This window comes from Fundulus heteroclitus, chromosome 10 (genome assembly GCF_011125445.2).
Source record: "Fundulus heteroclitus isolate FHET01 chromosome 10, MU-UCD_Fhet_4.1, whole genome shotgun sequence".
In the NCBI taxonomy this organism is placed as follows: Eukaryota; Metazoa; Chordata; class Actinopteri; order Cyprinodontiformes; family Fundulidae; genus Fundulus; species Fundulus heteroclitus.
Window position 1 is genome coordinate 26,215,769 of NC_046370.1, and position 15,543 is coordinate 26,231,311.

General features: G+C 36.6%; 1 long non-coding RNA gene across 1 annotated transcript; it reads right to left on the reverse strand.

Annotated features, from left to right (window-relative positions):
* Window positions 1–13,132: 13,132 nt before the first annotated feature.
* Window positions 13,133–14,017, reverse strand: LOC110369372. The gene is made up of 2 exons (XR_004931835.1): window positions 13,547–14,017; window positions 13,133–13,403 (listed from the first exon to the last, which is right to left on the reverse strand). It is a non-coding gene; the product is annotated as an uncharacterized LOC110369372 (long non-coding RNA).
* Window positions 14,018–15,543: the final 1,526 nt, after the last annotated feature.

Below are 15,543 nucleotides of genomic sequence, written 5' to 3' on the forward strand. Positions count from 1 at the left end.
CTGAGAAAGTCATGTGCTGAAATATTTTGCATTTTATTCATTTATATATATATATATATATATATATATATATATATATATATATATATATATATATATATTAACATTTAAAAATATATAAATAACAATATACAAAAACATATATTTACATATATGTATACATATATATATATATACATATATACATATACACAAATCTTCTGTGAGAGTAGGGAGTAGCAAGATGGTGGTCAGTGACTTCAGTTTTTCGGCAAAATCAACACTCCAGTGTATTATATAGCTCAGTGTCTTACACCCACACAGGCTAATCTCTTCCCTTCCCTTTTTAGTTCATTTACTTGAAAAGCTAAAGCTTTTAATGTTAACCATAATGTTTTGTTTGACTAGAATATGAACATATTTGGAGCCTGACTTGTATTTCTTAGAGAATGTGTAAAGGGTATTAAAGATTAATGTTATGACAATGAGGCCTGCCACCCTTAACTACTTGGAGCTCTTTACCAAAGATTTATTGTCACAGCACAGGACTGGCCCAATGATGTCTAGGGCCTTGAACAGAATTTGATTTAGGGGCCCCTCTTTTCCTAAGAGCTCAACCACCACTTATTGCGTTCCAATAAATAAATAAGCTCAGCATCAGAGTATTACTGTGTTTATACAACAATGGAGACTTTTTTTTTTTTTACACATTTACAAATTAAACTTAAAGGGGCTATAAGTAATACTGACACCTTGTGGCTTACCAGTCACAACAATATATTATGGTGTTTTAAACAGTGTGTTGCTGTTATGAATTTTTAGTTACACGGGATAGCTACATTGATATTGTATTTTGTTCTATTTCTGGTCCGCTTCTCTTACTGGCTTCCATGTTAGCAGGCGGCTGCTTTTTTGCCAACATAAAATACCAAATGCTGCGCTCTGTGTTGGGAATCCTGGGAACTCTCATATGATTGGCTGAGGGACTCGGAAGTAAACACAGGCTACACTCTACAGGGAAGTAGTTCCAGAACGTACCTCTAGGTTTGTAAACAAACCTAGAGGTACGTCCTGGACAGGTACACCCTGGACAGGTCGCCAGTCTATCGCAGGTGAAGGGTGCTAGTGCCTATCTCCAGTTGTCCTCCTGTAACCAATTTGTTTAAATCTTTAATTTAAAATTTAAATTTAAAATTATTCAGAATGTTTTAATGTGTCTGGAATTCTCAGCACACCTGCTTTTACCAAAAAAGGGAACCTGAACATTGTACAAGGGTTACGTGCCCTGATCTGTTGGTTCCGCCTAGGTTACATTGTGACATGTTGTGACTCACTGTAATAACTCTAGGTATGAATGTTGAAGGCGAGGCAAAGTGAGATAAGAGGGTATAAATAAGAATGGGTTTCAATTCCTTTTACCTAATTCATCATGCTAAATGTCTCGACTGCTGTGGTAGAAACCTGTTCATTTACATTATTTTGGGTTGCATATCATTGAATCAGGTACAACACTGTTATCTTAGTTCTTTTACAGTGTTTGATTGCGCATAATACTCAGTGTATTCTTACTGTTGGCAGTTAACAAAAAACCAGGCAGATGTGAAATTAATGAATGTCATAGCAGTTTCAGAGACATGGTTAAATCGCAATTCAAACCTAAATTTAACATTTGAAGATTATGAGATGTTCTATAAAAACAGAGAACACAAACGTGGCGGTGGTGTGGCTCTATTTGTTAATAAAAGAATGCAAGCAAAAGCAGTGGAACATATGAGTTTAGCAGGTGATCAAGTAATGGAATGTATTACAGTGGAAATAGTCCTGGAGAAAAGGAAAAATATTCTTTTAACATGTGTGTATAGAGCCCCAGGAACAGATGTACAAGTATTTACAGATTACATGGAAAAGATGCTTGTTTACCAATCCAATGTGATTATTTTATGTGGGGACCTAAATATTGATTTACTTAAACACAAAAGCCATAAACCAACAGAATGTTTTCTAAATACTATGCTTAGTAACTCATTATTTCCACTGATTTCACTACCCACAAGAATAACAGCTAATACAGCATCACTAATTGACAACATATTTACCAATAAGTTGGAGCACATTAAGATGAGTGGAGTCTTGGTAAATGACATAAGTGATCACTTACCTGTTTTCACATTAGTCAATGTCAAAGTGGAACGATGCTTGAATGCTACACCACATAAGATGATTAAATGTAGATCAAGAAGTGAAAGTTCAATGACTGCCTTACAAGGAAGTTTGTCAAAACAAAGCTGGGATACAGTTCTGGTTGAAAATGATGTGAATAAAGCATACGAAACGTTTTTACAAATCTTCAAAGCTGCCTATGACTTACATTGTTCAATCAAAACATATACAATCAAAACAAATAAGAATGAAGGCCCTTGGATGACGAAAGGTTTAATAAATGCATGTAAAAAGAAAAATGCATTGTATAAAATGTTTATTAAAAAAGAACTATGGAATCACAAATAAAATTTAAAAAGTACAAAAATAAACTAACTAATATAATCAGAAGCTGTAAAAAAGCTTACTACACAAATCTGCTGGAGAAAAATAAAAACAATATGAGAGGCTTGTGGAGTACGCTAAATAGAGTCATTAAGAAAAACCTTGAGAAAAATTTAGTAACAGACTGTATTACACAAAATTATTATAAAGAGACAAAACTAGAAAACATTGTAAATATATTTAATGACTACTTTGTTAATATTGGATCTGAAATGGCAAATAAAGTTAATAATTCAAATAATGGAAATATTTTAGCAAATGTTTTGGAAATTCAGGAGTCGCTGTTCTTGACTCCAGCAAACAATAAATAAATAATAGACATTATAAATCAATGCAAGAGCAAACAATCAAAAGATCACAATGACACTGACATGATTCTAATCAAAAGAATCATTCATGAAATAGTTGTACCCATAACTCATATATGTAATCTATCTCTGGAAACGGGAACATTCCCAGCTCAAATGAAGATTGCAAAAGTTGTGCCTATATTCAAAAGTGGGGATAGGCAGGAAATATCAAATTATAGGCCCATATCCATTTTACCTCAGTTTTCAAAGATTCTAGAAAAGGTTTTCTCAGCTCGTCTCGATAGGTTTATAGAGAAGCATAAATTACTTAATGAAAATCGAAGTACTGCCTTAGCCTTAATGGATATTGTTGAGGAAGTAATTGACAATATAGATAATAAATTAATCCCTGTAGAAGTTTTTATAGATCTGAAAAAAAAAAGCATTCAATACAATGGATCATCAAATATTAATACAAAAACTTGAGAAAAATGGCATTCGAGGAGTTCCACTGAACTGGGTCAAATCCTACTTGTCTAATAGGGAACAATATATACAGCTAGGTGTATTCTCATCTAGAAGACGGTACATCACCTGTGGTGTGCCCCAAGGATCTATTTTGGGGCACACTAAACTGTTTTTATTATATATAAACGGCCTTTGTCATATCTCAGCAAAATTTAAGTTTACATTATTTGCAGACGATACTACCATAGTCTGCTCCTAATGACTGAAATCTCAACAGAATTAAACAAGTTAAAACAATGGTTTGACAATAATAAATTATCAATGAACATTTCTAAAACTAAAATGATAATTTTTGGCAAACGATGAAAGACATTCAAGTAAATGTTCAAATAAACAATATTAATATTGAGAGAGTTAATGAACATGCATTTCTGGGTGTGATTTCAAGTCATGATGTAAGTTGGAAACCCCAAATAGCAAACGTTCAATCAAAAATGGCAAGAAGTATATCAATACTTTATAGAGTAAGACACCTGCTTGATTATAGAGCACAACATATCCTCTACAATTCATTAGTTCTTCCATACATTAGGTATTGCATAGAGGTTTGGGGTAATACGTACAAAAGTAATCTAGATTCACTTATCAAACTTCAGAAAAAAAGCCTTACGAATCATTCATAATGTTGGATTCAGAGATCATACTAATGCACTTTTCTTAAAATCTCACATAATGAAAATCAAAGACTTAATCAAATTTAAAACTCTTGCTGTAGTGTACAAAGCAAGCCGTGATCTACTTCCTGGCAATATACAAAAAATGTTCAACAGTAGAGAAGAGAATTAGAATTTGAGAGGAGAATTGGTGTTGAGAAGATGTGGCGTTCACACCACACTTAAAAGTCTGGGGCTCAGCCAAGCAGGAGTTGTGTTGTGGAATGGGTTAGATATAGAAATAAAAAGAAGTACCACGCTAAGACAATTTAAAAGCAGGTATAAATATGTCATCTTTAAAAAATATGCATGTAACCCAGACATTTAAATACGATAATTTGTAACATTTTCAATAAGTACTACTAGATATCTTCTTCTGTACAATTGCTTTAAAATAAGACACCGTATTCATGTAAGTGTGCTTTGATTTGTAATGCCTTTTATCAAAAGACTGCATATGTTACATGACATGAATATTGTAATTGGGGGTAGGTTCTTATAAGTTCTCAGAACTTCTACCTACTCCTTTTGAGCACTACTAAAATGTCTTAACATTTCAATGTAAATCTTACTTGTATTTTTGCTCAAAGAAACTGAAAATAGAAAAAAAATAAAAATTCATTCAGCTTTCCTCTTCACTTATGTATGTTAGACTAAAACATATGCTTACATAGTATTTAGTGTTTGCAGCAAGATGGCAGGGAGCTTTTACAAGTATGTTGTAAGGTTCACCTCCAATCACATCGTGAAGTTTGCAGATGACACAACAGTGGTGGGCCTGATCAGAGACGACAACGACCAGGACTACAGAGAGGAGGTGGAGCAGCTGGTGGGCTGGTGCAGAGACAACAGCCTGATCCTGAACGTGGAGAAGACGAAGGAGATCATCGTCGACTTCAGGAAGAACCAGCCTCACCACGCTTCACTGCTCATCAACAGCTCAGCTGTGGAGGTGGTCAGCAGCACCAAGTTCCTGGGGGTGCACATCACGGACAACCTCACCTGGTCTGTGAACGCCACGTCACTGGTGAAGAGGGCACAGAAGCGACTGTACTTCCTGCGGAGGATGAGGAGAGCCCGCCTGCCCCCGCCCATCCTCACGACTTTCTACAGAAGCACCATAGAGAGCATTCTGACCAGCTGTCTCTCTGTGTGGTGTGGAGGCTGCAGTGCCTCCGAGTGGAAGAATGTGAGGAGAGTGGTGAGGACAGCAGAAGAGATCATCGGGGCTCCTCTTCCCTCCATAAAAGACATTTCATCGCAGCGCTGCGTGGCCCGAGCCCGTAACATCATCAGGGACCCTTCACACCCCCACCATGGACTGTTCTCCATGCTGCCCTCTGGGAAGACGTTCTGCAGCATCCGCTGCAGGTCCACCAAGTTCTGCAAAAGCTTTTTCCCTGTCGCCATCAGACTGTTGAACTGCTGAAGCTATAAACTGGACTCTGTACCACATTCGCATATTTGCACATTTACTTCATTGCATCCTTATCCAGCATTACAAATGCTGCCGAACTCTCCGTTTCTAAAATGCATTCTTGCACAAATCATTTCTGTACATACAAATGTTTTTAAAAAAATACTCACCTGTACACCGTGATTGCACTGTCTCTTTCTCCTGCATTGTTTACATTTCAATTGTTTTACTGTTAAATCACTGCTGCACTTTATCCTGTAATTTTATCCTGTAATTTACTTTATCCTGAAATCTACTGCAATTTACTGTCATTTTCAAGCTGTATGCAAACTAAATTTCATTCTGTACGCACTCTGCATACAAAATGACAAATAAAGTAGTCTAAGTCTAAGTTTCATTTTAAATAACAAGCTGCATCAGTAACATTCAAAGATAATTATTTCTATTCAGAAACAAGCTTATTTTTTTCTATTCATAAACTTCTTTTGTTTTGTTGTAATAAGAATAAGATAAGTAAATCTTTGACTAGACTTCTTTAGTTTCACTGTACCAAGCTTGATCACTAACATTCAAAGCTTAATTGTTTATAGTCATGCATTAGCAACATACAGAAAGCATAAAATGACAATTCTTAAATGGTTTTATTTATAATAAGAAGTAAACTAAGTAAATCCTTGGGGATCCTTCTGATTTAAAGTAGTTTTGCCCACCTTTTCTAAGAGCTACAACTAAAAAATGCAGACTTAATTGTTTCTATTGATAGACTTAATTTGTTTCATAATAATAAAAATAAACTAAGTAAATCCTTAAAGCTACAACTGAAAAAAGTGTGACATGGCAACTTGTTTTGCCCCTCCTCTGCTGCCTGCACTTCACCAACCTGACTGAACACATCTGCTCCCATCTCCTTCTGTATATTTAAGCAGTCTGTGCCCTTCCTTCCTTGCCAGTTTGTCTTAGCTTCTCCCAGAAAGCGTTCCAGCCCTTTCTTCCCCCGAGCTTCTAGTCTCTAGTAATTTTTGAACCTTTTGTGCTCTGCCTCTGCCCAGTATTTTTGGATACCTCTGCCCTCGTGACTGATTCTCTGTGTACCGACCTTTGGACCCTCATTAAATAACTAAATCTTGGAAACTGTCTCAGTTGTCGTTTGAATCCTGCATGCCCAGCTTCTGGTCACAAAAAGAAAGAAAGAAGGTTATGAAAGCGCAGCAAAGGTGGTGTGTGTGCATGTGTGTGTTACATCATGGGGTAGCAGCATTAGAACCAATGACTTAAAAACAAGCTGATAAGGAAGGTTGTTTCTGGGGTCTTGTCTGGAGCCTCTGGAGATGATTTTGCAGAAGGGATTCTTCATCAAATGAGGACAATGGAAATCAACGCTGTAATGCAACAAACGAGTGTTTTCAGTCATAGGGTTCTTCTGATTCACTCTAGGACAAACCACCAAAGGAGTTTATTCCTGGCCAAAGACACCAGTAACAGCTCTTTAGAGAAATCTGGATAATGGGAGTTACATCATTTAATTTCCCATTGGAATTGATAAATAATTTTTGAATCAACTGAATTCCACACCTTTTTATCTTTTTAAACATTTTCACCAATCCACCAATTGAAGAAGATCAAGAAAATGGTAAATGGGCTGAATTTATACAGCATTTTTTTAGTCATGTTAGTGAAACAAGATATTTGCTAGAACATATCAGCAAGTATTAAAATTTAAAAAGCATCTGCTGCCATTTTCACCTCAGAAAATCTTAATGTTGAGTCTCAACATTAAGAGGTTTGAAAAACAGAGCGGAATAAGATCAGATAAGATAAGAAAGAACTTTATTGTCCCACAATGGCGAAATTTGGGTGTGACGGTGACAAAGACACACAGACAGAGCTACACACTAAATCAGTAATGAAAAAATAATCTAATCTAAAGATTAGAGAATGAATTTATGAGAAAGACAAATAAGTAAAAAAAAAAAACGAAGTATGGATAATATGGCATATTCCTGTGTGCAGCCTCCTCTAGATGGCATATTCAGGTAAAAATGAAGTATTCAAGTTGAACAGTAGAAATACAGCAGCCAGTTTACACAATGGTGTGAGAAACATATGCAATATGCATGATTGTACAAGCAACACCCAGAGTAGCAAAAAAACGTGTGCAAGTGGACATTAGTATCTGAGAAACAGTGTAAATTAGTTGTGATCTCAAATTTTAAACAACTTTTCCAAACTTCTAACCTCTTTCTAACTTTTAGACTACAGTTTAAAATAAAAATTTCTCCAAAACTCACCAAGATGCAGCCGGCCGTGCGCTTTCCAATGCAACTCACCCAATCAGCTTGCAGCCAATACCTCAAATCGCTTTTCTCCATTGAAACTTCTCCTGCACTTCAACAAATATCATTAATGCATCGACCTTTTTTCCAGTGATTTCCAAATTCCCCTTAGTTTTTTACCCATATTTTAGCCATATTCTTGCTCCATAATGAACACTTTTTACTTAACCAAATACACTCTGCTCCACAGCACTTCTCTTATCTTGGGGCCCACACACGTGGTGAAATTGACACCCTCATGAAGACACACACACACCCAAACAGGAATACACACAGAGACACCCACACTTTGCAGATCCGCAGGCTCAATCAGTCTGTGCTTCTCACTCACACTCCATGGATCCCATTCACAACCGAGACATTCAAAGTATTGGACAAGACATAACATTAATATTTAGACACAGACAGCTTTGCGCGCGAGGAGGGTCTACACTAGTACCCTTCCGCTCGACGGAACTTTGTCCTATTTTAATATCTCCTCGTCTAACCGTCGTGCATCAGAATCCCCATTCTGAGAGAAACAATCCTATTGTTCTCCTAGGGCCCCTATTAATTCTCTATTTTCTTCTCTATTTTCTTCTATTACAGCTCACCGTTTTAGGGTCTTGCTGTTCCTAGCCTCAACTTAAAGCTAAAAAACTGCTAAACTACTTTTGAGAGTCTCCTTTCTCAGGGAAAGTTTTCCATCCCAGCTCTAAATTCACCAGTACTCGTCAGTCTGGAGTGGGGAGTAACCAACTCCGAGACTATTTTTATTCTTCGTAATTTTTATCTTTTTTATTGTCTTTTATTTTACAGCCTCACCATTCAGGGCTTCTTGGCTTTTGTTCTCTTTAAGGTTTCTATCTTATTTTACGTTTTTCTGACATGGACATACACATAAATCCCATTTAATCATTTCTCGGTTTCAACATAAATTACATTCAAACCTAGTTGTACTGTTCAGCCTCTGATATTTTGAGAAGAGAGTATCTTAAACCACAGCACCACTTAATTTAGCCTACACGTCTAACATTTTGCCAATGGAGAATAAAAATCTCCTTACCTTTTTTTCGGTCGACCTGTGGTGCTGCAGAAAAGTCCTCCTTCGTGTCCAATGTTCAAAAAGGCTCTTCAACTTACTTGTCAAATCCGCGGTCATGGCACCATGTTAAAGATTGGGTACACCGGCCTGCTCCTACATGTCTCTTGAAAGCCCATCTTACCCCGGTTCCAGATTTGGCCGCAAGTGAGAAAACATTGATCAAGAGGTAGAACATTGTAATATGCATATTTAATTCATGGAAATTAAATATGGAGACAGCGTTTACATGGCCAATCAAGATGAAGTCTGTCTGAAGTAAGTTTTGTAAAAACATTATTTTTATCAACTTTAGAGTTCCTCCTGCAAAGCCCCGTGGGGCAATAAAACGCCCTGTTATTCTACCTAGCAACAGAGGGGAGACACACCTTCTGCCTCACTAAGATATTTTCTTAACAATATCGAATATTAATGTCGGTTTTAAAGGCAATTTTGATAACTTTAGACTTTAACCAGGTTAGCGACCAATCGCTACAGTGACCCCTAGCGCCCGGAGGTAGAATTGCATAAACAAAGGCAAGCCATTCTGAATTAAGTGATTTTACAGAACAAACTGGTCCTCAGGATGTTATTTACTCAAAATAATTTTCTGGTTAACTTGTGCTTTGCATTGTGAATGGGTTGAAACCAGTGGCGGCTGGTGAAAAGAAATCTTGGTGGGGCTGGCCAATAGATTTCCCTGCCTAACCCAGTACATGCATTTAAATAAAAAGTCGGAAAATTACTACGATTCCACAATAAGCATTTAATTAATAAAAAAAACATTGTTCACAAAGGATTATTTTGGTGGTTTTGTCTTAATAATCCTTTTCACAGACTCATGCCAGAGGGTTTGCATACATTGTACATGTACGTATATTATTACGAAACAAACGTTTACGTCTTGATTTAAATGTATATCCTAATTTTTTATTTAAAATCGCCACCTCCCCTCCGCCGCTATTTAAGTAGAACAATGACTAGTGCAAAATTAAGTTGTATTTACCGGAGATGAAGTATAGACTGCAAATTCTGTCATGGTATGACGGCTCCCACAGTCGATTGGGATTGTCTGCCTGCGTCCTTTTCATTAAAATTATCCATTTCTTTCTTCTTTCTTCTTCCTTCGGTAAATGAAAGAAACGTACATCCGACGATTTGGAATGCCTCTGTGTGCAACCGGGAGCACAACAAGTCGTAGGCATTGTTTAGATTCCAAAAATAAACTAACTAAAAGTACGCTCTAATTCACCGTTTTGTCACGCTGGTAAGCGAAAACAGTACTGTTTTTGCCGACCACCGTGACCCGGATGTAGCGTGGATGTAGCTCGTGACGTCACACGTGAAGTGCACCTATCACTGTGCAGCTAGGGCTACGACTCCAGGAGCCCCTAAGCCATTCATTTTGGCGATGCTGATTGGCCAAATATTCATAAATCTTCCCTAGCAACAGTATACGATTGGTTATTTCGCTACACTTGTAGGGCTCCTTGAGTGACACTGCACTGTTAAATGAGAGTCAATTGAGTCAATTAGTAGAAGTGTTTTAATAATTCTTATTACATGTAGCCACGTACTATTAAGTAAAAACTGACATTAATAATACTTTTAAAATCTATATATATTTTGACTTTTCCCCTCCACATCTAGGGAGGGCAGCGCCCGAGCGCCCCCTATGGGCCAGCCACCACTGGTTGAAACACATGTCAAATGTTCTGAATTAGTTAAGCTAATTTAACCACGATTCACATTCTTTAAGGTGAACTTTGGCTCTTTAACTTAACAAAATATTATTTCATCAAATAATGTTTTGTTTAACTTTGGTTTTGCATTGTGAATAGATTGAAACATATGCCAAATGTTTTTAACTCCATTCCATGTTTTTTTAATCAGATCTGCAGTGAACAAGGATTCACCGAATTATTCTGATTATGATCAACCACTTTTGTTTTGTTTTTGTTTGTTGTTGCATGTAAATAGTTCCTTAGCTTAGCTTCTTTTTATCTTAATTTTGCTTAGTAGTTTAGTTAAGTTTCACTAGCCTAGTAGAGAGGATTGGTTAATCGAAATATTGTGTTAATTCAGAAAAACAGCATTACATAGTGATGTTCTCTGGATGTTCATTTTATTTCTGTTATTAAATTCTTAAACTTGAAAAGAAGTTGTCACTGCTTTATTCTATGTGGTGCAGGTTTTGCTGTTAAAAGATCGTGCTCTTGTAATTACTAGTGCTCGAATTCATCCCTTTCAACCATTGTCTTAATATCAGCTTAAGAGCTGATCATCACCAGACAATACTTAACAGTCAGAGGGTTATTTAATAAACATTAAATAACTTTAAACAGTGTATAATTGCACAACAATTCCTTCCAATTATCACCTCAATCCTGTAAGACAGGCCAATGACGACCCTAACGACTCCCCATTGCAGAGGCGTGGACCAGTTTGGGTTTAATTTGCATGCCAACAATGACCTTAATGACTCCCCATTACTAAGGGATGGACCTGTTTGGGTCAATTTGGATGTTATCTAAGCCATTACAAGGCCTTTGTTGGGCAATACTATAAAGCTTGGAACTCCACACTACTCCAGACATTTTGAATTGAGAAAACTTTCTGGATGGGAAGCGAAACGTCTTTAAACTTCGGAAAAAAGTCCAGTTGTTTTGTTTTTTAACTTTTTTGGAATGACCATGACCTTTTATAAGAGACAATTTCTCCCTCCTAACTGTCCAACCTGTCATACAAGTCACTCTATGCCCTTTATTGGGTCTTAGTTTCCTTTACCTTCACTTTATGCTGCATCTCTCTGTACTCCTGGTGACTCTTTAGTCCTCAACAGTGTCCCACTTTTCCTTAGCTGTTCTCTTTCGGCAAATACACTCTTATACCTTCTCATTCCACCACAAAGTCTACTTGTCAACTGTTCCAAAAGACAAAACAAGTATTCTCCTACCAATCACCCGATAGTGTTTGCTGCAGTTGTCCAGTGCTCTGGAAGCAACTCCTTTAACATAGTGCTGTTTGTTTTTTTTGGGGGTTGCAGAGATTTTTTCTTTCACTTAACTTTGCATTAATATCCTAGATTACAGCTTTATATGAGCAGCCAGCTTCTGTCTCTCTCCATCTTTCTATCTCTTTTTATGTTTCTGTCTCTATCGTGTATCTTTATACATGGTTATATTTTGAAGGCTACCTGCCTCTCTTCCTTCCTACTTATTGATTGAATAAGTCTCTTTAAATCTGGAGCTGCCAAAGTTTAAATTATTTTTTCAGCGTAACTTTCAATTTTATTATGTTTTGGATCTGTTTCTGGTCCATTCATGGGGTCTATCTAGCAACAAAAATGAATTTCCAAGAATAAAGCAGCCATCTGTTTTCATTGATGGATTCAAGACGGTGCATTTTTGATTCCACCAGACAGACTTTTGGTGATTCGTGACACTCAAAGCAAATGGTATTTTTGTAGGACATCACAAAACGACCATAGAGCCGTTTACTTGTTGAGAACGTGTTATATTGAATGTTAATGCTTATAATAACCGAGTTAAAACAGACGTGATTGTCCTCATATTTGTATAAAGCAAACGTTCCTGATATATTGAAGTAATCAAGTGCGAGACGTGAAATCAAGAAATGTGTCCTTTTTTCTGTTGTAACACACAACACAAAAAGGGCATAACTACTTGGTCATTTATGTTTTGCTTTAACGCATTCCCATGTTTCCCCATTAGAAGATACTCCACTGGTGTCAGCAAGTAGGCGCACAGTATTCCCGACTCTGTGGGACTTTTTAGTGCAGCCATCCTCAGAAATTGTGTGTGTTCACAATATGCAGATATGTTTACCAAGGCAGGTAAAACTATAACTCTGGATATTCTCTCTCCTGGTGGGAGTGTGGGTTTACCGGGGCGCTAATGCACATGACTCTGAGCTGAAAGCAGTGGAGTGATAAGCTTAGGAAAACAATAAAGTCTCCCGCACATGGACATTGTAGCTTTCATGGTAATTTCGTGGACACCTATTGGCTTAATCCTTGTGACAAATTCCTACATTTGCCACAGCAGTCACCACTGCACACCTGTCAGTGCAGCACAAAATAATAATTTTAATAAAATTATCCATGAACACGTACAGATGTTGAATAATTTACTACATGCCGTGACCTTCTTGGGTGGGCAGACGACTTTGTTAGCAGGGCGGACCACCCCACTTGTAGAATAGTAGACATAACACTGGATTGATTTCCTGATATTACCCTCTGCATTGATCCGGGCTTGGGACCAGCCCAAATGGAACACGTTACCGTGCCGCATTTGAGGCTGCATTACTGGTTGGAAAAAGTTTAATAAATAACATCAATATTAAGGAAGTTTTCAAGAGACATTAAAGAACATAAAAAGGAATCTCAATTGATTGTTTTCAATTTTATGTTGTGTGTCCAGTTCAATGCTTGTAAACTGGGGTTAGTAAAACAAATATAAATTTTCTACAATTTTACAAGTTAAGCAGGAAACATGAATGAAAATCAGACAATGATTTAAAATGATGCAAACTTACCTTCAGGTCCAGAGAGGAGAAATCCCACAATTTAAGTACCTGTAAACTGGGGTTAGTACAGCAAATATGCATTTTCTACAATTTTACGAGTCAAACAGCCAACATGAAATAAAATCAGACAATTATTTAAAATTATGCAAACTTAACTTCAGGTTCAAAGAGAAATCCCACAATTTAAGTACCTGTAAACTGGGGTTAGTACAACAAATATGCATTTTCTACAATTTTACGAGTCAAACAGCTAACATGAAATAAAATCAGACAATTATTTAAAATTATGCAAACTTACCTTCAGGTTCAGAGAGGAGAAATCCCAAAATTTAAGTACCTGTAAACTGGGGTTAGTACAACAAATATGCATTTTCTACAATTTTACGAGTCAAACAGCCAACATGAAATAAATTCAGACAATTATTTAAAATGATGCAAACTTACCTTCAGGTCCAGAGAGGAGGAATCCTTCCAGTTTGATGGGTGTAAAGTTGGTACAACCAATATAATTTTGTTTTACAATTTTACAAGTCAAACAGGGAACATTAATGAAAATCAGACAATTATTTAAAATTATGCAAACTTACCTTCAGGTCCAGAGAGGACAAATGCATCCAGTTCGGTGCCAGTAAAGCTGGGTTAGTACAACAAATATACACTTTCTGCAACATGAATGGAAACTGTACAATTATTTAAAATTAAGCAAACTTACCTTCAGGTCCAGAGAGGAGGAATCCTTCCAGGTAATTACATTTGAATACAAAGAATCAAATTCAATATTACAACCTAGAAACTTTTAGGCGTCATTTAAGGAACATCAGAAAAACATTTGAAACTAGATTTTACCCCAAGGACCAAAGGAGAATGGTATTTCCAGTTCAAAACCTTTACTTTTCACTATTTCTACTTATTTATTTTAAAAGGTATTTACTTTTAAAAGCACAGTGATCTTGAAGGATATTTCATACTTTCCCCTTGAAATTAGCATCTTAAAGGCGCTTGGCACTTCCTGCAGGTCTTCCAGTTTCTCAAGTCTTCAGTTCCAGGGATTTGATGCATCCTCCTTTCTTGGCTATCCTGCTTCCAAATGAATTTCACAGACTTTTCATGCTATTAAAGAATTTTAACCTCTGTTACGTCCGAGGTGACGACGTATGCAAAATTCGAAGATAAAAGGATTCGCGAATCTGTCACACGTGCTACTCTATCTTAGCAACCGTTGCTAAGTTCAGCGAGCTAAGCTGACGTCTTGCCTCTTCCTGGATGAAGGCAGTAAATGCTTCCCGTTGGTCCAACATTATCGGCGCATTTAATACTTTTATGCAGGAATTTTAGATCTCGTAATTCACGTTTTTAACTGACGTTAAAGCCACGGGGGCCATCTAGTGGTCATGTGCAGTAGCACATTGTAACTGGGTTTTATTACTAGAAACCTGATGAAACAAAAAACAAACAATTAAAAAAATTAGTTATTTGAGTTTTTTAAGATGGTAAAATTTTAGATTCCCATCTGTATTACTTATACTCACTACACAACAATGAAATTATACAAGTTATTTGACTTTGTCTGTACTCAATATATTTCCACTACTTGCATCACAAGTAGGCTATTGAATTAAGATACAGGTGATCACATAATCCAGAAGACCAGAACACACAGTCCTACCTTAAAGAAAACAGTTTAAATCACACTTTTATTTATTTGATCATATCTCAAATTGTATAAACCAAAACATTATGGTTTGCTTTGAACATTACTGTTTTTACTGGATTCAGGGCATGACATGTTTAGTGATTTTGCATTACAACGGTCTAAGCTTCAGAGGAAGACCATGTTTACGATGAACATTTGGAGCTAAAGTGAGATGCTTTCACAGAGCCACTTGAACAGGTTATTATTGTGCAGGGAAATAAATATGTGCACAAACCACACAGATAAAGTCTAATTGGTCTGTGTTTCTGGGTACAGTCCACTGAACACCCAAGGTGCACAGCACAAACAACGTCCCCTAGAGTAGCGTGTAGATCACGATGAAAATATATTTTTTCCAAACCAGAAATGTTGTTTTTAATCTATTACACATATTAAAAAATAAAGTAATTTACTTTGGACCACGTAAAGGGGAAAAAACATATTATTTTAAAACAAACAAAGATTTTCATAGTTACTAATGATAAAATCCAATTG